Genomic DNA, 24,378 nt, shown 5'->3' on the forward strand with positions numbered 1-24,378 from the left:
AACTAGGTGAGTGGCGGCGGGCGGAATATGCGAGCAGGTGGCATAGGCCCTGCCGCGCCGGAGCTTGGTCAGAGAGAAAGGCGTGTACCACAGATCGGGACGTTCTGCCTCGACGCCGTCGAACGGAGAAACGATGCACTTCCTCCCTTTCCCCTGGCGGACGGAATGCGGCCGGATCAGTGACCAACGGTGAGAGAGAGAGGCCACTGCACTCCCTTTCCCCCGGTGGATGAGATGCCGCCGGATCAGTGACCAACGGTGAGAGAGAGAGAGAGGCCACCGCAGCCTTGTGTGAGATACTCTGAAGAGCGACAAACCAGGCAGGCATGCTCCATTGTATATAGTTGAGCGGACTACCTTTTTATCCATAAAAATCAGTTTTATATTCTGTGTACGTGCCATTGAGCACTATAACTTTATTTAAAAATAACGCGGCAATGCGTCAAGTCGAACTTTGTTTCGTGCACGCGTGGTACACGACCTCCCTAGGTAAACAACCGCTACAGGCGTTCAAATTAGCACGTGGGCTGCCATTTCGTAAAGAAACGAGCTCCACCGTGTACCCGCGTGGGTGTGGCTGGGCATGAAGCGTGAGTACATGCACGGTGCACCTATTCTCTTCTTGTATACGTACACCACCTACGTGGGGTTGTGTGAGAGAGATACAAACCTAGAGAGATATAGTGTGTGGGTTCTTGAGAGTTTTTTTGGGGGGAGGGGTCAATCAAAAAATGTAACATATGCAATGTGTGTGAAATAGAGTCCTGGATATAACATATATATAGAGGGGGCGATCCACGAGAAGGGAGTGGAGGTATCATCGGCTTTAGGTGTCCATAGAATCGAAGAGAGGGATGATGTGTGTGTGTGTGCGCGCGCGCGATTGATAAAGAGTGCCATCGAATTTGTGTGTGCCCATGTCAAAGATATAAAGTGGCTGGCCTACTGGAATGTGAGAGGGGTCATGTGCAGTTTGTATCTATGGCATGGATACCTACCTGCAGCGCTCGACTATCGGTGTGTGGTGGGGGAAGAGGGAGGCCCAATTAACTATAGAGGTACAATGGCTGGTATATGTGTGGAGGAGGAGAGATGCCTACCTCATGTATTAAGGAGATCGATCTACTTCATGTATTAACGGAGATCGATCGGCATCCATGCATATGTTCAGGAGAGGAATAAGGTGAGAGAGAGACAGAGCTAGAGTGTTGGAGGGTGTCGGGGGATGAACCCTAGGCAGGCAACGGAACCCGGATCCTCTTCAAAAACAATGGGGCTGGCACCGCCCCTCAATACCGGCACGCGCTTGGCTGGGTCGCTCGACCCGGCCGAGCCCCGCAAGCCGGCCAGACTCGCCGACCCAGCAAGACACGGCGACTCGGCCACAACAACCAGAGCAAGACAGCCGAACCCGGCACGACCAAGGCTTCCTCAACAAGCTAGCATCACCTGTGGCGTGCTACGCAATCCAGCCATGGGTCAGCTCCCGTCCCATCCAGGCCGTACAATGGGGCGAGTCTTCAATCAGCGATGACCGAGGCAACAGTGCCCTGCCCATGCCTCTGGTCAGCCGGAGCGTCGCAACAGTGCCCCTCACCTACCCACTGGCTAGGGCCAGTGTGGCTACAGTGCTCCCGCCCTCACCGCTGACACCAGGAAGCGGCAGCCTGACGGATAGCACTGTACACGACCCGACTCGGCCACGCCCTGACGATCGACAAGACGATGCACAGTCCCCCTAGGCATGCAGGGCCCGCACCTAGGGGAACCCGGCGAACCACAAGCCCTCGGCGGGACCCAGCCCGGGTTCCCGGACACCGACAATACGGACCCACCGACCTATAACATTACCATTGTACCCCTGGGGGGTTGGTCTATAAAACCCTCCAGGAGCCCATGATCATACAGGCAAGCAAGAAAGCAGAGAACGCATACGAGAGGAAAGCGAATAAGCATAGGAGTAGCCACCAAACAGCAACACCAGAGAGAAGGATCAGCCCAAGCCTTGGCCAGCTTGCTTCCTCCTCCATACAGCTCCAGGAGCGACATTGTACTATCGATCATCCAACTACACTCGGCAGGACTAGTGGTATTATCTCTTCGGAGAGCCCCGAACCTGGGTATGTCCAGCGTCCCGTGCCCGCTCATGCCAACCTCGCCTCTGGAGTCCACCAGCGCCCTCGAGCCTCCTCCTCTCTTTAGCCATCCCTTGGCATCTGCCGTGCGCCCACCACGACAGTTGGCGCCCACCGTGGGGCAGCTCAAGGAGCTAGTCGGGAGCATGCTTCAGACGGGCCCCTTCTCCTACACTAATGAGTCCGTCGCATTGGCGGATGATGTCGTCGGCGTGCTGACCGATGCATCCGCGGCCGATGAGTACCCCAGCGAGGTGCTCAGCTACTTCGACTCTCCCCTCTCCCCCGGCAGCGGCGTTTCCGCCGGGGGAATGGACATCCATGTGGAGGTCTTCGTCACCGGCGACGGTGCCTCCTCCTCGTCGAGCAAGACGAGGAAGGCTGCCGAAGCCAGGGCCATAGCAGAATGGACCAAGCCGTCCAATCCATTGCACACCGCGATGCAGAGCCTCCGCATCCCCATCGGCACCGACGTCGATGCCACCAACATCGCTGAGGCCCGAACCCAGCTCGAGGAAAGGCGCCAGCAGATGCTGGACCTGTCCGAGATGCTCGCCGCCACTCAGCATCGCCTGGATGCCACTCAGCTGGAGCGCAACGCCGCCTATGGGTTCACGCTTGCCGTGGCCGAGCCAAGCCGGGTCGCCGACGTGCGTTCCCGGGGAGGCGTGATCGGCCAGGCCCTCGGCACCGTCCAGCCGTCTACGAGACCCCAGCGAAGAACACGTGCGCCGCCCAGGCAGCCGCGGCCGGCCTGGACCAGCTCACGGGTGAGGAGTTGAAAGAGCGCATCAGGCGGATGCGCGAACTCCTCCACGCTGCCAACACCCAGCAGGAACGCCTCAACCAGCTCGCCAAGCCGGCGGGACCCGGATCCGCTCGCCTTGGCGGGCCCGGCGAACTTCTGCACACCGCTTCCTCGCCACCCAGCGAGGCACACTCCGGCAGTGTCCGGAGTCGGCACGACCCGGCCGCTACGGCCGCCGGCGGATTGGGCAACGAGCCCGTCCCAGAGATCCAGCGCGGACCAGGCCAGCATGGCCGGCGTCCGGCTCCAACTGACCCGGCCCCTCGTGGCCTGGCCGCATGTCGACTCGGCCCGCGCGCCATCGACCAAGCCGACGCTCGCCACCTCCTCGATCAGCTCGCTCGCTCCCTGGAGGTGGAGGACAGCGGCGCTATCGGGCCGGCGTGCTTCGGCCCGCGTGTTGGGGGTTGGGTGCGACATATGCCAAAGGATGGCTTATCATGGTGGGAGCGAGTAGAACGTCGCCGGTGCCAGGAAACGGAATGAGGCGAAGACATGCACGCCGGCGGATCTTACCCAGCTTCGGGGCTCTCCGAGGAGATAACACCCCTACTGCTGCTCTGCGAGGTCTCCGCATGGTCACTAAGGCAGAGTGAGTACAAGGTTGCTCCTTGAGCTGTATTCTGGAGGTAGGAGAAGGCAGGGCTAGCTCTCTCCTTCCTATATGGTCTGGTCTAGTGCTAATGGATTCAAACCCTTTGCATGGGTGCCCCGGGGGATTTATATTGGCCTACCCCCCGAGGGTACAATGGTAATCCGGCTAGGCGCGGGTCCCAGCCATCTGTCTATCAGGCCGTCGTCTTCTCCGCCGACTGCTGGGGCCCGCTGACTGGCGGGCCCTGCCGACAGGCCCGACACTGTAGCTGTGCTTCTAATGACGCAGGCTTGGTCATGGGGTCGTGACAACAGTGCCGCCGCTTGACGGACGATCACTATCGCCATTCCCCGTCTTGTCTGGTTAATGGCGTGTGGGGCCCGTGGGAGGGGCCGGCCGACTCCAGGGGGCCGACTCCCACGGGTCCGTCTTTGGGGCATTCTCGCCGTCTTCTATGCTCCCGCTGACGGGCGGGTCCCGCCGTCTCTGGTCGTACAGATAGGCCAACATGGGCACAGTGCGCCGCCCACTGAGGCTGAGGTCAGGGCAGGCATGGCGACAGTGCCGCACCACGATGGAGATCTCCAGCGATATGGCGCACTGTAGCCATACCAGTTCCTCGTAAGAAGGGGAGACATCCACGCTGTGACCGTACCCCGCCCCGTCTATCGTGGCAAAGGTAGGAGATGGGTGGAGTCGCGGGCCGACTCTCTATAGCCGGCTTCCCCGGAAGCCGCCGGCCATGAGTCGGCTAATCTTGGAGCCACGTCTGGGACTCGGCTAATTTTGGAGTCGCGTCTGGGACTCGGCTAATCTTGGAGTCGCGTCTGGGATTCGGCTAATCTTTGAGTCGCGCCTGGGACTCGGCCAATCTTGGAGTCGCGCCTGGGATTCGGCTTGAGGGGCGCAGCCTGCCCCGATGTCTTGAAAGGCTCTAAGGCTCGAGTTAGCCTACCCGTGGCCCATTACTCCGACAGTAGTCCCCGAAGCTGGTGAGGCTCCAAGAGTGATATGTTGTGGGGCCTCAACAGTTTCATTCTTCTGGTGGTGGAATCTGGGCTTTGCTCGCCGTCTTCCTTCAGGCCGACTATCTGGAGTCGGACTCGCAGAGGGCTGGCTTGCTTCGAAAGGAGTTCGAAAGTCGTGGCGGGAAACCAGGCGGCGTGCCTGATACGCTTCCCCGCGGCCGCCTGCCACGGCCCTGTCGCGTGGCGCCACGCGGCGAGGACAGTCTGCCTACCCACGCGCGCGACGGGACATGCCATTAGGCGGGGCCCGCAACTACCGCGCCTCGGCGCGCGAACGGATCTGTTGCGGCCGTGGGGACGGTTGGGCTTCCCACGTTGTTACTACGCGTAGTAACTTCATGGGGTAAATCATGGGGGGGCGTGGGGGCCCGCACGCAGTTAATCCCACGCCCACCTCATCGGCTTCTCAGCCTATGAGGCTATAAGTAGGCGGGGGGAGTGGGGCGGCAAAGCACGCGCGCCCATCTTCCCTGCTCCCCCGCCTCCTGTTGCCTCCTTTGCCTCCTTTCTCTTTCTTGCCGTCGTCACGCCGAACCACACCGAGCCCGCAGCGATGAGCTCTTCCTCCGCCGCCGCGGCTCCTGCCGTGCGCTCCGGCATGTGGGACGGCTCCGAGGTGGACGACGACCTCATCGAGTTTCTACGCAAGACGCGCCGCCTCCCCGGTGCAAACCTCGTGCGAGCCCGCGCCGCGCCGGCGAGGGAGATATCGCCGGCGCCGGGGGAGGGCGAGCGGGTCATATTCCGCTCGCACCTCATGCGCGGCCTGGGGCTGCCAGCGAGCGGCTTCTTCCGCCCCTTCTTGGAGTTTCACGGGCTCCAGCCGCACCACCTCACCCCGAACACGGTGCTGCTGCTGGCTGCCTTCGCCACCCTGTGCGAAGGCTTCCTCGGCGTTCTCCCCACCATCGAGCTGTGGGGAGAATTCTTCCAATCCAAGCTCGGCACGCATGTCGCCAGCGTGCCGGCCCAGTGCGGCGCCTTCATCGCGATGCGGCGATCGACAGCCGACAATCCATTTCTCTCCATTCTGCTGATCAAGTCGGTGAAGATGTGGCAGCGCTCTTACTTCTACGTGAAGAACGTCGCCCCAGACGGCGACTGGGTCAATCTGCCGCCTTATGAAGCCGGCGCACCGGCTGGGAGGCTCCCCAGCTGGTCTCATCGAGTCAAGACACTGACTCCCGTCGGAGCCGCTGCCATGGCGCGACTTCGAGTTCTGACGCAGTCAGAGGGCCTGGTCGGGGCCGACTTGCTGGCCGCCTTCATGGTGCGCCGAGTCCTCCCTCTCCAAGGCCGGCCTCATCTGATCATTCAGATGAGCGACCACTGGGACCCGAGTCGGATGTGCACCAGGGAAATGCCCCGTGCCGAAGTGGCGAACATGGTGAACCACATCGCAAACTGCGAGCTCGCGGCGGACTGGCAGTTCGGCAAGGAGCCGTACTCGCGTGCCAACCCTCCTCCGGTGGTAAGTCACATTTCTTGTTGCTTTGTTTTCTTTGTAGCCGAATCTGACTTCTGATCTTTTTGGTTTCTTTGAGTCAGAACCCCCTCATTCAGCCTACAGCCGGCGTCACAAGACCGCCTCGTGAATTCGTCCCTGACCGAGCGGAGAGCAACGTCGACGACCCTGACTTGGGGGCAGCGGCAATGGAGGCCGACGCCGAAGGCAGAGGGGGAGGAGCGGGAAGCGGCCTCAGGCCCTCGTCCACCTTCACCGACTGGCCTGAAGACGATGCCGAAGGGGAAGTTGCCCTGCGCCACCAGCCAAGGGTCGGCCAGCCAGGCGCGAGTTCTTCCGCCGGCTTGGCCGGTCAAGGCGGCACGAAGAGGCGCCATGCCGGGCCGAGTTCGCTCGGCGGCAAGCCGAAGAAGTTCAAGGGGGCGGCCGCCGCGACCAAGCGGGCGGAAGCGGCCGCGAAGGCCAACCGCTTCCGCAAGGAAGTGAAGAGGCCGCCTCTGGTTTTTGCGTAAGTGTTTCTGCCTTCGTCTTATTTTCCTTTAGTAAATCTTTGTCCGAGTCTTTTACACTCCTTCCTTGCTTCAGGGCTCCCCTTACCCTTGAGAGGGTTGCCGCCCCCTCCGTCATGGGGTCGGTAGAGACGTCTGCCACCACTCGGCGGATTGACCCCGCCGCTGACCTTCGGGAGGCGACAGAGCAGAACGCACAGGAGAGGCGCGACGAGGAGGAGGCCGACCGTCTGGAGAAGGCGGAGGCCGAGAAGGTGGCGGCCTCCGCCCAGAAGAAGCTGGAAGAGGCCGAAGCCGCCATTGCAGCCAGACGGCGAGTTGAGGAGGCCGCGCGCCGCCAATCGGCGTTGCATGTCCTCCCGCTGTCTTCCGCACCGCCGCCCCCGGAGTTCATGGGGCAGACTGGAGAAGCCGACGCTGAGAATCCCAACACGGAGAAGGAAAGCAGTGATGCCTCCATGTTCGATACGCTCGTGCCGCCACCGCCGCCTCCGCCGCCGTCTGGGAACGCGCATGGTAAGCAGCCAGCAGGCCCGCCGGTGCCGCCGACTGAGGACGAGGCCGTGGCGAGGCTGCTCCTTCAAGTCGCCTCGCCAGCGCGCTGCCGCCTTGAGAAGGCGAGTTCGGCGCCACGGCCCCTAGAGACCGGTGCCGCCAGCTCAGCCATCCCAGACGCCGAGGCGACAAGCGCCACGCCCGTTGGATGGGTGCGAGGAGGCGGCACAGGTCCGCTAAACCAGGCCCTCCTGGACGTCCAGGCGAAGCTGCGAGCCGAGGGCGACGCCCTTCAGAACTGTACCAAGGCGCATCTGGCATCGCGAGCGGCCGTCTGGGTATGCTTCTTCTTTGATTCCTTTTTTTCTTGTTCTTCTTTGTGGGGGCGCGCCAGCGCACCCACTGGGTGTAGTCCTCGAGATTCGGGCCGGCTGCTGAGCAAGCGGTTCGGAACTCCCTCTGGCGAGTTCCAAGTATTTATCTTTGTCTGAAATGCTTGTTGCAGGAGTATCACAACCTCCGCGTCACTGCCTTCAACCGCAATGTTGAGGAGCTGGGCAAGCGGACCGCCAACTTGTTAGAGAGCCGGAGTAAGTTCTTCTTCTTTTTTGCGGGGGCGCGCTGGCGCACCCGCGGGCTGTAGTCCCCGAGATTCGGGCCGACTGTTGAGCAGTCGGGCCGGATCTTCCTGGCGACCTTCTTTACTGACGACTTAACGTCTCTTTCTTTTGTTTTTTCTTCTTTTTCGCGGGGGCGCGCTGGCGCACTCGCGGGCTATAGTCCCCGAGATTCGGGCCGACTGCTCAGCAGTCGGGCCGGATCTTCCCGGTGACCTTCTTTGCTGACGACTTAACGTCCCCTTCCTTGTTCTTTAGGGGCCAACGCCACTCTTCCGGAGCAGCTGGGCGAAGCCAACACCGCCTTGCGCGTCAAGGGGGAGGAGTGTAGCAAGCTTGCCATGGAGCGCGACCTGCTGGCTGTGCAGCTGGCCGATCAGAGGGAGCTGCTTAAGAAGGTGCAGGACGAGGCCGAGAAGAAGGAGGCCGCTCTCTTGGCCGAGTTCGAAAGCGAGCGCTCCTCCTGGACTGACAAGGAGGCGCTGCTGACCTCCGGCTTCCATGAGATCGAGGACATCGTCGACGGCGAGTTTCTTTTCTTTTCTTTCTTTCTTTGAGCTTCCGACTATGGGTCGGGCTGACTTCTGATTTTTCGACTTGCTTCTTTTTTGTCTTGGCAGACTTCTTCCCTGGCCACTCGCAGGCAGTCACACAGGCCATCCAGGCTGATCGCGAGGCGCGGAGGGCAAGTGGCGCGGAGATCGCCGCTAACGCCCCCCTGACCATCGACGAGCAGCTTCTGAGCATCAAGGCCCGTCTTCGGCCGGCCCATCGGGTGATGCGCCGGCTTCAGCGTGCCGGCGCCCAGGCGGTTGCCGCTCTGTGGCCAGACATGTCGGCTTTGCGCACTGCCAGTCGGACCGCCGACTGGCTGGAGGTCGCAGCCGGCCATCTGGAGGCCTGGAAGGGTTCCTCGGCCCGGGCCGGAGCACGCCAGGCCTTGGAATTCGTCAAGGCGTGGTATCCAGGGCTGGACTTGGACCGTCTGGCCGCGTTCCGGTCAGAGGCCCAGGTGGAGTTGGTGGCTGTGGAGGGCGCCCTCGTCGAGCGTGCGGCGGCGATCGCCGACTACACTGATACCAGCGTCTTCGTCCCCGAGCGGCCTGCAGGCGGCGAGGAGGTGCCGCCGGAGTGGTTCGGGATGAACCCAGACTACGACGAGGACTCGGCGGAGGTGATTGGCTCTAGCACCAAGGAGGAAGGCGAGGCGGAGGACGAAGGCGAGACGGAGGTGCCAGAAGACGGGACGGGCGACCAGCCTCAGCTCGATCGTGCCTCCAGCAACGAGTCGCGTCCAACTGGGCCGACTGCCCTTGGTGAAGATCAAGCCGAGATTATGGTGTAGGCTGCTGCTCGGCGTTGTACTTGCCGAGCCAAGATTTCATCAGCTGGCAGCTCTCTGTTTACTAGGAACTTGAGGATGGGCTGGACCCATGAGGGTGCTGCTATTTCTTCAATTGCCACTATTGTGACTTGGACAAGGGGGCCTGGGCTGGGAGGCGGCGGGCTGGAGTCCGCGGCCTTTTGCTGGATAGACGAAGTCCCCGGGCCGACTGGCGCAGTCCTCGGGCCGGGTTCTGAAGTCCCCGGGCCGGCTTCGACTGCGGTATTCTTGGAGCCGTCTGTGAGAATTCTCGTGCCGTCTGCTGGTGCTCTTGAGTCGGATCCCACTTCTTCGGGGGGAGCCAGCACAAAAATGGAGTCTGATTCTGGTGAAGGCTTGATAGACGGCTTGAGGAGGCGCTGAAGGGCGACGCCGGATGGTATTGCTTGGCGGGTGGAGCCGACTCGTGCCAGGGCGTCTGCTTGGTCGTTGTCATTTCTTGGCACGTGAAGGAATTCGCACCCCTCGAAATATCCGCTGAGTTGCTGCACCAGGAAGCAGTAGCTCGCCATGTTTGCATCTTTGGCAGCCCAGTCGCCAGATGACTGCTGGACCACCAAATCGGAGTCGCCATAGCACAGGATCCGGCGGATGCCGAGTTCTTTGGCAAGCCGGAGCCCGTGAATGAGCGCCTCGTATTCGGCAACATTGTTGGAGGCGGCGAAGTGGATCTGCAGTGCATACTTGAGCTTGTCGCCTTTGGGGGAGGTGAGGATGATACCGGCTCCCAAGACGGTGCGCATCTTGGAGCCATCAAAATGCATCCGCCAATGAGTGGAATCGAGCGCTGGCGGCAGGTACTGGGTCTCGGCCCAGTCGACGAGGAAGTCGGCCAGTGCTTGCGACTTGATGGCGGTGCGGGGCTGGTAGTAGATGGTGTAGGGAGCCAAATCTATAGCCCATTTGGCCACTCGGCCTGAAGCATCTCGGCTTCCAATGATCTCGGACAGTGGAGCTGTGCAGACGACATTGATTGGATGCTCTTGAAAGTAAGGCTTCAACTTCTTGGCGGCAAAGTGCACGCCGTAGCACATCTTCTGGTAGTTGGGGTAGTTCTGCTTGGAGGTCGACAGTACCTCGCTCAGGTAATATACCGGTCTCTGGACAGGGAGCACCTTGCCTTCCTCCTTGCGTTTGACTATGATGACTGTGCTGACTACCCGGCTGGTGGCGGCAATGTATAGGAGCATAGGCTCTTTAGGAGTCGGAGCCGCCAGCACAGGGAGAGTAGTCAACATCTTCTTCAACTGGAGAAATGCTTCATCCGCCTTGTGGTTCCATTCGAAAAAGGTGGTCTTCTTCATCAGTTGGTACAAAGGGAGAGCCTTCTCGCCCAACCGACTAATGAATCGGCTGATGGACGCCAAGCAGCTAGTAAACTTTTGCACATCTAGCAGTCGGCGGGGGACCTCCATCCTCTCGATGGCCTTGATCTTTACAGGGTTGCACTCGATGCCGCATTCGAAGACCAGGAAGCCAAGGAGTTGGCCGGCTGGTACTCCGAAGACGCACTTCTCAGGGTTGAGCTTGATCTGGAATCGATGCAGGATCTCAAAGGTTTCCTTGAGGTCTTCCAACAGTGTTCCACGATTTTCCGTCTTCACCACCACATCGTTTATGTAGACGTGGTCGTTTCTGCCGAGTTGCTTGAGGAGGCACTTCTGCATGCAACGCTGAAGGGTGGCGCCGACATTCCTCAAGTCGAACGTCATGGTCAGGTAGCAGAAGGCTCCAAATGGCGTGATTAAGGTAGTCTTCAGTCTGTCTGCCGGGTTCAGCTTGATCTGGTGATATCCTGAATATGCGTCTAAGAAGCTCAACAGCTCGCATCCGGCTGTGGAGTCTATCACCTGATCAATTCTTGGTAAAGCAAACGGGTCTTTGGGGCAAGCTTTGTTGAGGCTTGTGTAGTCAATACACATCTGCCACTGCTTGTTCTTCTTCAACACCAGGACCGGGTTTGCTAACCATTCTGGAAAAAACACCTCCATAATGAAGCCAGCTGCTAGGAGTCGGGCTATCTCTTCCCCAACAACTCTTCTCTTCTCTTCTGACAGGCGGCACAAGGGCTGCCTGACGGGTTTCACATCAGATCGGACATGTAACTTGTGCTCAGCGAATTCCGTCGGTACACCTGGCATGTCTTTAGGGGACCATGCGAAGATGTCTTGATTCTCACGGAGGAAATCGACGAGCTCGCCTTCCTATTTGCTATCTAGGTTTGCACCTATGACAGCGTGCCTCTCTGGGTGCTCCGGGTCCAAAGGTATCCTCTTTGTTTCTTTAGCCGGCTTGAACGAACCCTCAGCTTCCGACTCCTTGGGGCCAGGTGACATCTCTGGCTGCTTGTCGGCCATCGCCACAACCCGATCAAGAAGCCGCCTCTCAGCTGCGATCACCAGGGACTCGGCCAGCCGACTGCTCTCAGGCACGCAAGCGGATGACTTCTTGTAGTCGCCAGCTACGGTCAGAATCCCCTTGGAACTTGGCATCTTCATCTTGAGGTAGGTGTTGTGGGGGACCGCCAAGAACTTGGCCAAAGCAGGTCGACCAAGCAATGCTTGGTATGGGCTCTCGAGGTCCACTACTTCAAACCAAACTGGCTCTCGGCGGAAATGATCTTTGTCTCCGAAGAGGACGTCTATCAGGATCTTGCCGATTGGCGAGCAGGAAAGGCCAGGTACAATGCCGTGGAACACAGTTCGGCTGTTCTGAAGCTGTCTTTGCTTGATTCCTAACTTCTCCATGGTATCCTTGTACAGGATGTTGATGCTACTGCCTCCGTCTATCAACACTCACGAGAAACGAGCGGCCCGCCTATCAGTGGCCAAGGTGGCACTCAAAACCAAGGCGTAGGAGCCCGGATTCGGCATCACCTCTGGGTGATTAGCTCTGCTCCAACTGATAGGCTTCTCAGACCAATGCATAAACTCCGGAGTATCTGATGCTACTGCATTTACTTCTTGCTGCTGCAGCTGTCTGCTGTGTCGATCATCAGCCACACTGGTGAACACTACACCGTGCTCTTCCGGGTACTCATCTTGTATGGCGCCGACTGGCCTGGCAGCCAGCTACTGGGGCGGCGATGGAGGCAAGCGGCCCAGCAGGCGGAGGAGGAAGAAGGCCGTCTCCCTTGGCGATCCTGGTGAGCCAGTGGCATTTCCGGGTGGTATGGTTTGACGGCTTTGCACCGCTGTGGAACTTGCAGGGACCGTCTAGAGTCTGCTCATAAGAGAAGGCCGGCAACCAGTTAGACTTGCCGCCTTTCTATCGCTTCGTCGGAGGCTGCCCCTCCGACTATTGGTCTTCGACTGTCGCAACCTGCCGGCTGCTGGAAGCCGGCTGCGGGGTCTTGCGCTTGTGATCGCTCTGTTGTTGTCGCCGACTGGCGTCTCCAGCCGGAGTTCTGGGAGCCTGAGGGGCTACCTTGCCAGTCGAACTAACTTGAATTTCCGTCTTCATGGAGGAGTCGGCCGTGGCATACTTGTCTGCTATGACTAGCAGCTCGTCGAGGGTCTCCGACTCGTCGCAGAGGAGCCTGTGCTTGAGGAGGGTGCCTTCTCTGCACCCGGCGGTGAAGTACTCGATAGCCTGAACCTCGTGCATGCCCTCGTAGGAGTTCCGAAGCTCGCCCCAGCGAGTGAGGTAGTCGCGAGTTGACTCGTCAGGACCTTGCACGCACAAGGAAAGATGGCGCGGCTTGGGGGGTCGCTTGTACGTGCTTGTGAAGTTGCGGATGAAGGCCTCGGTGAAGTCGACCCAGCTGTTGATGCTGCGGGGCTTCAGGCTGTTCAACCACGTCCGGGCCGTGCCCTGGAGCATGAGGGGAACATACTTCACAGCAACGCGCTTGTTGCCGTTTGCTATGTTGACGGCTATGGAGTAGTCAACTAGCCAATCTTCCGGCTTCATGGAGCCGGTGTACTTGGGCGTGTCTCGGGGGAGCGTGAACCCTTTAGGAAAGGGCTCATCTCGGATGCGGGGTCCAAAACAGGGAGGACCCAACTCGTCTTCTTCTTCAAGCGCCAGGGATCGGTGGAGTCGGTCGATCCGGTGGCGGGCATCATTCTCTCCAACTCCCTCTCGGTGGCCAAGGCGGTCGCCGAGAGTCGGATGTTCAACAGCTGGCGGGGAGACTCGCCTTTCTCTTCATGGTGGGGGAGGCAGATAGTCGCCCTGCCATTCCACTGCTCTTGGGCGGCCGTCTTGGTCGCGCTCGATGGTGATGCGAGTCCGACTGTGGCTGACAGCCGGATCCTTGTATTTTCTGCCGCGGACACCGCCAGTCGGTGTCCGAGATGTCGCGCCCTGATCTCGGTGGGGAGGCGAGTCGTCGTTTCGTCGTTGCGGGGCCTCTGTGCGGCCGCCGGCTTCATTTTGTGCAGCAGCCGCTTTGAGGAGCCGCTGGACCCGCTCGGTCATCAGGCGGCGCTCTTCACCTTCCAAGTTGTCTAGCTCGTCCACCGCCGCCTGGGAGGCGCGGATGTTCTCCGCAGGCGTAGCGTACACAGGGCGATCTGCACCGAATAGGCTGGCGATGGCCACGCCGCGTTACCGGACCGTGCCTAGGCGGCTAGGCCCAGTCGGGGCCGGCGAGCCACCCACAGCGCGATCCATCTCACGCTGGTAGGCTTCTGACAAGCGTCTCATGCTTGCCAGCTTCTTCGCACCTTCGACGATCTGCAGGCGGCGCGTCTCCAGGGTTTCGGCGTTGGCGTCCTCTGGAATGGGCGCGGTCAGGTCTCGTAGAGCCGCGTCGAGTGGGTCATGAGCTTCCTCATCGGAGTGCTCGCCATGACTGATGACTAGCACCTCCATGACGGCACTTCCGCCGCTCTCCTCGTGAGGGAGCGGCTCGTCGTAGACCACCACGTTGGTGGGGAATGCATCAAGCGACTCGGCGTCAGAGTCGACCAACATTGGGTCGGTGGAGCCTACGGACTCCAAATCCATGGCAGGCTCGCTGGTGACGTGGAGTTGGTCGAGGAGGCCCGCATGGAGGCTTTCGGGGCCGCCCGTGCCTGTGTCGGATGCAGGCTCGTCGGTGATGCAAACCTCACCAAGAAGATCGGCAAGGCATCTCGCTGCGCAGGCATCGTTGATGCCTTGCAGCGCGTCAGGGCAAGCGCCATCGGGCGTGCCGGGCTGGCTACGCTCGCTGGGGAGGAAGAATGTTCCCGTCCAGAGCAGGTCTTTGGACGACGGTGCACCTCGCCCCACGGTGGGCGCCAAATGTCGGGGGTTGGGTGCGACATATGCCAAAGGATGGCTTATCATGGTGGGAGCGAGTAGAACGTCGCCGGTGCCAGGAAACAAAATGAGGCGAAGACATGCACGCCGGCGGATCTTACCCAGCTTCGGGGCTCTCCGAGGAGATAACACCCCTACTGCTGCTCTGCGGGGTCTCCGCATGGTCACTAAGGCAAAGTGAGTACAAGGTTGCTCCTTGAGCTGTATTCTGGAGGTAGGAGGAGGCAGGGCTAGCTCTCTCCTTCCTATATGGTCTGGTCTAGTGCTAATGGATTCGAACCATTTACATGGGTGCCCCGGGGGGTTTATATAGGCCTACCCCCCGAGGGTACAAGGGTAATCCGGCTGGGCGCGGGTCCCAGCCATCTGTCTCTCAGGCCGCCGTCTTCTCCGCCGACTGCTGGGGCCCGCCGACAGGCCCGACACTGTAGCCGTGCTTCTAATGACGGAGGCTTGGTCATGGGGTCGTGAAAACAGTGCCGCCGCCTGACGGACGATCACTGTCGCCATTCCTTGTCTTGTCTGGTTAATGGCATGTGGGGCCCGTGGGAGGGGCCGGCCGACTCCAGGGGGCCGACTCCCACGGGTCCGTCTTTGGGGCGTTCTCAGCGACTTCTATGCTCCCGCTGACGGGCGGGTCCCGCGTCTCTGGTCGTACAGATAGGCCGACATGGGCACAGTGCGCCACCCACTGAGGCTGAGGTCAGGGCAGACATGGCGACAGTGCCGCGCCACGATGGAGATCTCCAGCGATATAGCGCACTGTAGCCATACCAGCTCCTCGTAAGCAGGGGGAGACGGCCACGCTGTGACCGTACCCCGCCCCATCTATCATGGCGAATGTAGGAGATGGGTGGAGTCGCGGGCCGACTCTCTATAGCCGGCTTCTCCAGAAGCCGCCGGCCATGAGTCGGCTAATCTTGGAGTCGCGTCTGGGACTCGGCTAATCTTGGAGTCGCGTCTGGGACTCGGCTAATCTTGGAGTCGCGTCTGGGATTCGGCTAATCTTGGAGTCACGCCTGGGACTCGGCCAATCTTGGAGTCGCGCCTGGGATTCGGCTTGAGGGGCGAAGCCTGCCCCGATGTCTTGAAAGGCTCTAGGGCTCGGGTTAGCCTACCCGTGGCCCATTACTCCGACACTGCGCATCCGGGAGGAGCCCTTCCCCAAAGGGTTCATGCTCCCCCGCGACACCCCCAAGTACAACGGGACGGTGAAGCCAGAAGACTGGCTCACCGACTACACCACGACCATTGGCATCGCCGGTGCCAATTGTCGTCTCGCCGTGCGCTACACACCGCTCATGCTCCAAGGGTCAGCCCGCACGTGTTTGAACAGCGTGCCGACGGGCAGCATCAAGACGTGGGTTGACTTCGAGGAAGCCTTCGTCCACAACTTCATGGGGACCTACAAGTAGTCCTGGCCATGGGTAGCCCGGCCCGAACAGCCCAGCCCGAAAAAGCCCGACCCGGCCCGGCCCGACGCTGCTCCCGGGCCGGGCTCGGGCCTAGATTTTGAGCCCGAAGGCCGGGCCGGGCCGGGCCTGGGCCCATCATTGTCATCTTTTCCTGAAGGACGGGCCGGGCCAGCCCGAAGCCCGACAGGCTTTTATATGTTTGGGCCGGGCTCGGGCCCCAGAAAATAGGCCCTATGGCCGGGCCGGGCCAGGCTTAGGCCTGGATTTTTTGCATCGGGCGTGGCTAGGCCCGGCCCGAAGCCCGGCCCAGCCCGAGGTATGGCCAGGTATACCTACAAGCGGCCCGTCCGCCCTAGCCAGCTCGCCATGTGCCGCAAGGGCCTACGGAGACCGGTCGAGAGTTCCTCGCACGCTGGACCAAGCTCCGGAATAGCTGCGAGGGCGTCCATGAAGTCCAGGCGATCCAGTACTTCATCAGCGCGTGCCGAGACGGCACCCTCCTCAAGCACAAGCTCTTATGCTCTAAGCCGGCCACCATGGCCGTGCTCATGGTGACGGCAGACAAGTACGCCAACGCCAACTCCGCCATGAAGATCCAGGTGGTGCTGGATGAAGCCGGCAAGGCGAAGCTGGTTCCCCCTCCGAAGACGGCCGGCGAAAGTAGCCGGCAGCATCATCATCATAACAACAAGCGCAAGGCCGACCAGCCGACGCAGCATCACGACAACCGGCTCATCGCAACCGCCGAGCCCGCGGCGGACCCAGCGGCGAAGCGCCGGCAAACCGGCAAGATGGCATGGCAGCCCGCCATGAGCTTCGAGCAGATACTCGACGCCCCTACAAGCACCACAGCGCCGCAAGACCCTCCACGCACATGCTTCGACAGTGCGCCATCACCAAGTGCATCATGAGGGACGACATCCCGCCTCCTCCGGCTCCGGCTCCACTCGCGGGACAGCCGCCTCCGCCTCCACCGTCGCCACCAGCTGGCGGCGCGATGCGCGATGACGCCTACCCGGACCAGAACGCGGCCTACGTCGTCGTCACCAGCCTCGACGACGACAAGCGCAGCGAGCGCCTCCGTCGTCTACACCGTTGTCCCAGCCAAGCCGGAGTTCATGCACTGGTCGGATCGCCCAATCACCTAGACCCGGGAGGATCACCCGACAGTCATGCCGAGCCCGGGTGGTTATGCCCTCATCCTCAACCCGACCATCGTCGCGCGGCGCACATGCAAGTTCTCCCGAGTCCTCATCGACGGCTGCAGCAGCATCAACATCCTCTACTGCGACACGATGACCAAGCTCGGCCTCAAGGTCGAGGACCTGGAGCCGACCTAGACGATCTTCCACGACATCGTGCCCGGCCTCTCCTGCTCCCCCATTGGCCGGGTCTGGCTCGACGTCCTGTTCGGTGACAACAGCCACTTCTGACGTGAACCGATCTGGTTCAAGGTGGTGGACCTGTCCAGCGCGTATCACGCGTTGCTGGGCCGGCCCGCGCTCGCCAAGTTCATGGCGGTTCCCCACTACGCTTATCTGAAGATGAAGATGTCGGGTCCCAAGGGCCTCATCACCATCACCCGCGATTACCGCAAGTCCCTGGAGTGCGCCCGAGACGGCGCCAAGTTGGCCGAGTCGCTGGTCATTGCCGAGGAGCGGCGCCAACTCGACCGGATGGTCGCCCTGGCAGGCGAGGCCTCCGCTGCGTCAATCCCGACCCTGGACCCGACCGACAAGGCCTCCTTCAAGCCCTCCAAGGAGACCAAGAAAGTGAAGCTCAACCCGGAAGACCCCAGCTGCAGCAAGTACGTTGTCGTAGGCGCCCGCCTCGACAACAAATAGGAAGGCGAGCTCGTCGACTTCCTCTGTGAGAATCGGGATATCTTTGCATGGACCCACAAGGACAAGTCGGGTATCCCGAGGGAGTACGACGAGCACAAACTTCACGTCCGCAAGGACGCCAAGCCTGTCCGTCAACTCCTATGACGATTTTCCGAAGAGAAGAGAAGAACCATTGGTGAAGAGGTCGCCAAGCTTTTGGCGGCTGGCTTCAAAATGGAAATGTTTCACCCCGAGTGGCTGGCCAATACAGTCCTCGTCCTGAAGAAGAACAAGACCTGGCACATGTGTATCGACTACACCAGCCTCAACAAGGCTTGTCCCAAGGATCCGTTCGCTCTCCCGTGGATCGACAAAGTCATCGACTCGACCGCCGGGTGCGAGCTTCTATCGTTCCTGGACGCTTACTCTAGCTACCACCAGATCAAGCTGGACCCGACCGACGCCCTAAAGACGTCCTTCATCATGCCCTTTGGGGCGAATTGCTACATCACCATGTTGTTTGGCTTGAAGAACACCGTCGCCACCTTCCAACGCTGCATGCAGAAATGCCTGCTACCGCAACTCGGTCGCAATATCCACGTGTACGTGGACGACATCGCGGTGAAGACCAAGCAGCACCTCACGCTCCTCGATGATTTGAAGGAAACATTCGCCAACCTCCGCGAATACAAGGTCAAGCTTAACCCGGAGAAATGCATCTTCAGCGTCCCGGCCGGAAAGCTACTCGGCTTCCTCGTCTCGGAACGCGGCATTGAGGCGAACCCGGATAAGATCAAGGCCATCGAGCGCATGCGCAAGCCGGCTCGGCTGCGCGATGTCCAGAAGTTCACCGGATGCTTGGCCTCAGTCTGTCGGTTTCTAAGCCGGCTGGGAGAGAGGGGGCTACCCCTGTACCAGCTGATGAAGAAGATGAGCCCGTTCGAATGGAACGGCAAGGCAGACGAGGCCTTCCAAGACCTCAAACGCATGCTCTCCACGGCACCAGTCATGGCCACACCGACCGACAAGGAGCCGCTGCTGCTCTACATAGCCGCGACCTTGCGGGTCGTCAGCACGGTGCTGGTGGTCGAGCGACCAGAGAAGGGCAAGATCCAAGCCGTCCAACGCCTAGTCTACTACCTGAGCGAGGTGCTCTCCATCTCCAAGCAGAACTACCCGCTCTACCAGAAGATGTGTTACAACATGTACTTCACCGCCAAGAAGCTAAAGCAGTATTTCCAAGAGCATGTGGTCACAGTGGTCAGCACGGCGCCTATCGGAGAAACCATTGGGTGCCGGGATGCCTCTGGCCGGGTCGCCAAGTGGGTGATCCAGCTAGCCGGCCACACCATCCTCTACGAGCCCCGCACCACGATCAAGTCTCAAGCCCTGTCCGACTTCCTCGTCGACTGGACCGAGACCCAGTACTTGCCACCACCCCCCGACTCGACGCATTGGCGCATGCACTTCGACAGGTCCAAGATGCGACTCGGCTTGGGGGCCGGCATCGTACTGTTGTCCCCGACGAGCGACCGACTCCGCTACGCGCTCCAGATCCACTTCACCGCCTCCAACAACGTCACCGAATACGAAGCCCTTGTGCACGGCCTCCGGCTTGCCAAGGAACTCGGCATCCGGTGCATCCTGTGCTACGGCGACTCGGACCTGGTGGTGCAGCAGTGCTCCGGCGAGTGGGACACCCGCGACTCAAACATGGCAAGCTACCGCTTCCTCATCCAGAAGCTGTCCGGATCCTTCGAGGGCTGCGAGTTCCTCCACGTCCCATGCCCGGAGAACAAAGCAGGCAACACGCTCGCCAAGATTGCCTCGACGCGACAAGCCATCCCGTCCGGCATCTCCCTCGAGCACTGATACGTCTCCAACGTATCTATAATTTTTGATTGTTCCATGCTATTACATTACCCCTTTTAGATGTTTATGGGCTTTATTTTACACATTTATATCATTTTTGGGACTAACCTACTAACCGGAGGCCCATCCCATATTGTTGTTTTTTTACCTATTTCAGTATTTCGAAGAAAAGGAATATCAAACTGAGTCCAAATGGAATGAAACCTTCGGGAGCGTGATTTTTGGAACGAACGTGATCCAGAGGACTTGGAGTGCAAGTCAAGAAGAATTCGATGAAGCCACGAGATAGGAGGCCACACCCCCCTCTAGGGCGCCCCCTGTCTTGTGGGCCCCTCGGGCGGCCATCGACGTACTTCTTCCTCCTATATATACCTACGTACCCCGAAAACATCTAGGAGCACCACGAAACACAATTTCCACCGCCGTAACCTTTTGTATCCGCGAGATCTCATCTTGGAGCCTTCGCCGGCACTTTGCCAGAGGGGGAATCGACCACAGAGGGCTTCTACATCAACATCCTTGCCCCTTCGATGAGTTGTGAGTAGTTTACCACAGACCTACGGGTCAATAATTATTAGCTAGATGGCTTCTTCTCTCTTTTTGGATCTCAATACAATGTTCTCCCCCTCTCTTGTGGAGATCTATTCGATGTAAACTCTTTTTGCGGTGTGTTTGTCGAGATTCGATGAATTGTGGGTTTATGATCAAGTTTATCTGTGAATAATATTTGAATCTTCTCTGAATTCTTTTATGTATGATTGAGTTATGTTTGCAAGTCTCTTCGAATTATCAGTTTGGTTTGGCCTACTAGATTGGTCTTTCTTGCCATGGGAGAAGTGCTTAGCTTTGGGTTCAATTTTGCGGTGTCCTTACCCAGTGATAGAAAGGGTTGCAAGGCACGTATTGTATTGTTTCCATCGAGGATAACAAGATGGGGTTTATACCATATTGCATGAGTTTATCCCTCTACATCATGTCATCTTGCTTAATGCATTACTCTGTTCTTATGAACTTAATACTCTAGATGCAGGCAGGAGTCGGTCGATGTGTGGAGTAATAGTAGTAGATGTAGGCAGGAGTCGGTCTACTTGTTATGGACGTGATGCCTATATACATGATCATGCCTAGATAATCTCATAACTATGCGCTTTTCTATCAATTGCTCGAAGTAATTTGTTCACCCACCGTAATACTTATGCTATCTTGAGAGAAGCCTCTAGTGAAACCTATGGCCCCCGGGTCTACCTCTTATCATATTTTCTTTCTATCTACTTTTATTTGCATCTTTACTTTTTGCATCTATATTATAAAATACCAAAAATATATTTATTGTATCATACTATCTTTATTAGATCTCACTTTCGCAAGTGGCCGTGAAGGGATTGACAACCCCTTTATTGCGTTGGTTGCGAGTTCTCAGTTTGTTTGTGTAGGTGTGTGGGACTTTTTAGGAGCCTCCTACTAGATTGATACCTTGGTTCTCAAAACTGAGGGAAATACTTACGCTATACTTGCTGCATCACCCTCTCTTCTTCGAGGAAAACTAACGCAAGCTCAAGACGTAGCAAGAAGGATTTCTGGCGCTGTTGGGGATATAACTATTTGTAAGCCGCCTAGGAGGGGCCGGGTTATGCAAAGAAGGTTTACCAGAAAGAAGCCCAAGGCCAAACATGAAGATGGCGGTTCAGTAAAAGGCTTAAGGCCCACAGGCGACTTAAGGCCCGTTGTAGTAAACCGCCATAATGGCATGACTTGTATCATAAGGTATATTTAACTAGTCACCGAGCTGGATACTGTTTATAAGCCGGCCGGGACTCTGTAAGCCACAGGGCGTCAACCCGTGTATATAAGGGGACGACCTGATGGCAGCTTGGGGAAAGAAACAACTCATCGAGAGCCAGGCATAGCGTATCTCGTTCCCTGGTCATCGAAACATCAATACCAACCCAACTAGACGTAGGCCTTACCTTCACCGTAAGTGGCCGAACTAGTATAAACCATCTCGTTTCCTTTGTCCCGTTTAACCCCTTCAAGCTTCCTAGTTGCGATGGCTCCAAAACTAAGTCCTTTCACGAGGACATCTGACGTGACAATTCCACGACAATTGGCGCCCACCGTGGGGCCAGTGCACGGTGGATTTGAGTTCTTGAAGGGCAACTTCAAAGGGATCAAGAGTTATGTAACGGGCCGGATGACCAAGAGTCGTCGCGGCAAGATCTACATCAACGATGAAGGCTGGGGCCCCGACGCCGGCTCAATTGAGTACGGGTACCGGGTCCCCTTCGGCGGAATCCACGTCTTCATCGGCCGGATCGGAGAGCCGGGACCTGAGTCGGACAGCGGCACCGACCTCATCGAGATGGCTCAGCGTGCGAGGAAGATCCGGGCCAATCCGTCATAAAGCGTGCTTTCGTGGGCTGCATCCATGGAGTGGAACTTTCTAAAGGATCCAAAGATGATGGTGAGACGGATGTCCTCTCAGACGGTGATTCGTCCGCCGGTTCAACGGATTCGTTGTATCAGGTGCAAGACGACGTGCTTGGGGGCTGCTCCGATGGCATCAGTATTCCGGACCCCCATGAGCCGCCAAGATGGGCAAGAATCTTCATGGCTGGGACTCAGCCCAACGCTAACTCTACGACTGCTGCAGCGATAACATCCGGAATAGGGACAGCCGGGGCAGGTGGCCCTGTGCGCCCGCCGGCTCAGGTGCTGATAGAGCTCATGGACAAGCTTACGGGCCTGTTAACCGCCACGGTGATCCCTGCGAACAAAGATGAGCATGACGTAGAGGTGGCACGGGTGCGTGAGGAGATAGCACAGGCCAAGGAGGCCTTGGCAGCTGAGGATACTAGACTAGCTACAGAGCGGGCAGCTCCCGACACCCGGGCACAGCGGTTGCAGTCAGAAGCTTACCAGCTCACGATGAGCTTAAACGCATCCAATGAGGTAATGAGGAGGAGACACCAGAAAACCCAATCTTGTTTGCCTCCGAATTACGACCCTCGGGTTCTTTTCGCTACACCCGGAGCCGGCCCAAGTAACCCGCCAGATGCCAATCAGTTTATGACAGCCGGAGCAGGAGGACCGGCTCAGCCTCGAGAGATGACACCTCCTCATGTGAGCATGGCACCACCACATTATGTGCCGATACCGGAGGGTCGCTTTTCTAACTCCATGGAGAACTTAATCGCGGCTTCGGCGCGCTTGGCGGCTCTACCCATGGACGGTGATGACCCGACAACAGTGGAGACCCGGAGGGTCAGAGAGCTTCTCCAGACGGCCCTGGCTCAGCAAGAGACCTATTCTTACAGCAGGGACATGATTCATTCAACTCCTCCGCCTTGGTTAGCACCGCCTCATCAGAACCGGAGCCCGAGTTACAGCAGGCACATGGAGTCGGAAGCTTTGTCAAGCAACGCCCAACGCCGTAACCAGCTCGGTGGCTATAATCCAGTACAAGAGCGAATACGTCAGGAGAACGAGCAGGCAGCTCAATTAGCGGCCCAACAGACCGCATCTCAAGATTTTCTAGAGTATCCGATGACTTCCGTTGAGGCGGGAATAGCCACTAGAACCGGTGGTGTTCCTTTCCTGGTTCCGGCTTTGCGTAATGTGTGGTTGCCCAAGGACTTCAAGGGACCTTGAAAGGTGCCGAATTACACGGTCGACTTACAGCCTGGAGCATGGATCAAGAGTTATGAGATGGCTATGGAGCTGTTGGAAGTCAGTGACGCGGCAATGGCTAAATATTTCACCATGATGTTAGATGGAACGGCCCGGTCTTGGCTAAAGGGTTTGCCACCCAATTCCATTGGTTCATGGGAAGAATTAAAAGCCCGCTTCATCCAGAACTTCAAAGACACCTGTAAGCAATCTATGTCGATCATGGACTTGACGAATTGTAAGCAGGCAGAAGGTGAATCCACCACCCATTGGGTGCGCCGGGTCAAGGAGATAATTCATTCATCTGACAAGATGGATGCCGGTTCTGCAGTCCTTATGTTAGAGAAGAATTGCAGCTTTGAGCCGCTGAGGCAGAAACTGGGGCGCCTTAAACGTGACTGCAATGATATGGGTACGCTGATGGTGGCTTTAGTCAAATATGCCGATTCTGATAGTACCAAGGATCCCGCGTCTGACGATGAGAAGACAGGGAAGGGAAAAAGGAACGGCAATGGAAAGGGTCAACAGCCTAACCCGGGGAACCAAAGCGGCAATAAGCGCAAGGCGGACGGTAACCCGGAGTTTGTGGCCAATGCCAACGCGCGGGGTAACAATAAGAGATATAAGGGTAAGCCGCCTCGGTCCGGCGGGTTAGGCCCATCTCTTGAGCAGCTACTCAATGAGCCCTGCCCAAAACACGGCACCCGGGACCACCCCGCCACACACCTATGGAAGGATTGCGCGATCATGAAGGCATTTAAAAATTCCAACACCTTCGATGGCAGTCATGGATCTGGCGGCGGCTCAGGGGCTGGCGGCTTTCATGGCCCGGGCGGTGGCTCAAATTCCAGTTTTCAGGGGCATCCAGGTGGTAATAATCAGCAGCAGTCTGGTCAAGAAGGGCAGCAGCAGCAGCAGTCGGGCTATCAAAGCCATCCGAAGCAGTTGAATGGTGGGCAGTATCATGTGTTTACCACTAGTTTGTGCAAACGTGACCAAAAGGTTCATAAGAGGGCCGTGAATTCTGTTGAGCCGGCAATTCCTCGTTATTTGAGGTGGTCAGAGCAGCCCATTATATGGAGCAGAGAGGATCACCCTCCACGGGTCGATAATCCGGGTCAGTTAGCCTTGGTGGTGGCACCCCAGGTTGGTGGATATAAATTTACTAAGGCACTCATGGGCGGCGGTAGCAGCATCAATATCCTCTACTACGAGACCTTTCAGCGCACGGGGTTGACTGAGAAGAATTTGAGAACATCCAACACTGTTTTCCATGGGGTGGTTCCGGGTAAGTCGGCTTACCCAGTTGGTAAGAT

The sequence above is a fragment of the Triticum aestivum genome, chromosome 1B (genome assembly GCF_018294505.1).
Source record: "Triticum aestivum cultivar Chinese Spring chromosome 1B, IWGSC CS RefSeq v2.1, whole genome shotgun sequence".
NCBI classification, from domain to species: domain Eukaryota; kingdom Viridiplantae; phylum Streptophyta; class Magnoliopsida; order Poales; family Poaceae; genus Triticum; species Triticum aestivum.